The sequence below is a fragment of the Nannospalax galili genome, unplaced genomic scaffold (assembly GCF_000622305.1).
Source record: "Nannospalax galili isolate Female #2095 unplaced genomic scaffold, S.galili_v1.0 scaffold593, whole genome shotgun sequence".
Lineage (NCBI taxonomy): Eukaryota > Metazoa > Chordata > Mammalia > Rodentia > Spalacidae > Nannospalax > Nannospalax galili.
In genome coordinates, this window is record NW_008332686.1 from 823,623 (window position 1) to 825,483 (window position 1,861).

Here is a 1,861-nt window from a genome sequence, read left to right on the forward strand (position 1 = left end):
GAGTATTCTTAATATTGATAAGTTATGTGTTATGGTTTTATGTTTTTTAATTTTATCTTATTTTTATATTATGTGTATGAAAGTTACATCTGCATGCATGCAAGTGTATCCATGTTGTACAGTGCCCACAGAGGACGGAAGAGGGCATTGGATCCCCTGGAGTTACAGATTGTTTTTAGCTGCCTTGTGGTTCTGGCATTCAAATCCAGGTCTTCTGCAACAGCTGGTGCTCTAAACAGCTGAGCCATCTCTCCAGCCCTATATATCATGTTCTTTATTGTCACCATAGATAGATGTTCATCAATTTCATTGAATTTCTTATATAGTCACTCAAAATATTTTTTCAATATACTTTTATCAAATTTTTGTGCATGTCATACAAAACATCTTAATCATATTTAGAACTCCTCCCTTAGCTGAGACTCCTCGTAGCCCTCCCCACCTAACCAAAATTTACTTTCTATCACCCCTTTTATATCCCATTTTGTGGTTGATTTTTACTGTGATCATTATTAGTTTCCTTCACTCTCTCAAAGGTTTTATATATTTTTCATTCTCTCTCTCTCTCTCTCTCTCTCTCTGTGTGTGTGTGTGTGTGTGAGAGAGAGAGAGAAAGAGAGAGAGTGAGAGAGAGAGCAACTGTACCTATGTGTGTCTTTGGATGAAAGGATAATGTTGAGTGTCTGCTTCATAACTCCCTGCCGCACTCCCTTGAGACAGGATCTCTCATTGAATTGGGGCTACTGTCAGCCAGCAAACCTCAGGGATCTTGTTGTCTGTTCATGGCTGCATCTGTAATTTACATGGGTGCTGGAGAGTTGAACTCAGGTCTGCATGGAGCTCTTACCTGCTTATTCATCTACCCAGGGTCCCTTTTTCATTGTAAAGTGGCAGCTGAAGACATTATGTTGAGATCTTCTTTTCCTACATAAATATTTAGGTAGTGATTGACCTTTAAGTGTTGCTACTGTACAAAAACCTTCATCAGTTCTGATATTTTCTGTTTTAATAATCATTGATGTGAAAATGAACAAGAAACTTTGCTCTTCTCAACCCATGTGGTTATTAGAAGCTTTCAGCATGATCTGAAGATATTGGGATGTTTTCCAAATTTCTCTGGAAATTTTAATTTAAGTAAATTTTGGTCAGGAAATATAGTTTGAAAAACTAGAATCCTTTTACACTGAAGACTTATGATCTAGGAAATGGTCCTTTTTACTTATTTTTATTTTATGCATATACCTGCCTATATATAGTGCACCACCTGTGTGTATGCCTGTAGAGGCCAGAAAATTGTGTTGGATCCCCTGGAACTGGAGTTGTAATAGTCTTAGCCTCCAGGTGAGTCCTGAGAATGGAGCCAGGATCATCCGGAAGAGCAGCCAGTGTTCTTAACCATTGAACTATTTCCCCAGAGCTCCCCACCCAGACTTCTTTGGTAATGTTCTAAATATAATTAACAGGAAAGTATATTCTGATAAAATTGGAGGTAGTGTCTTACAAATACAGCTTCTAATTCGGGAGAATGTTCACTGTGTGAGAACACCTGTCTTTTAAGCCTAAGGAAATATGTTAAAACCCTCAGCACTCATATTTTAAAAAAAAAAAAGACTGGGTGGCCATTTGTGCCTCTAACCCCAGTGCTGTGAGGGCCAGAGGTAGGAGGCTCACTGGATCTTACTGACTGCGGGTCTACCTCCAGATTCAGAGACAGAGCTTGCCTTCAGTCTATAAGGCAAAACGTGAAAGAGCTGGATATCTGACATCCTCAGGCTTCCCCACATACACATGAGAGAGTATAGCCACACAAAAACGCATACACACACACTACACTCTCACACACTCATACACACACACAAAA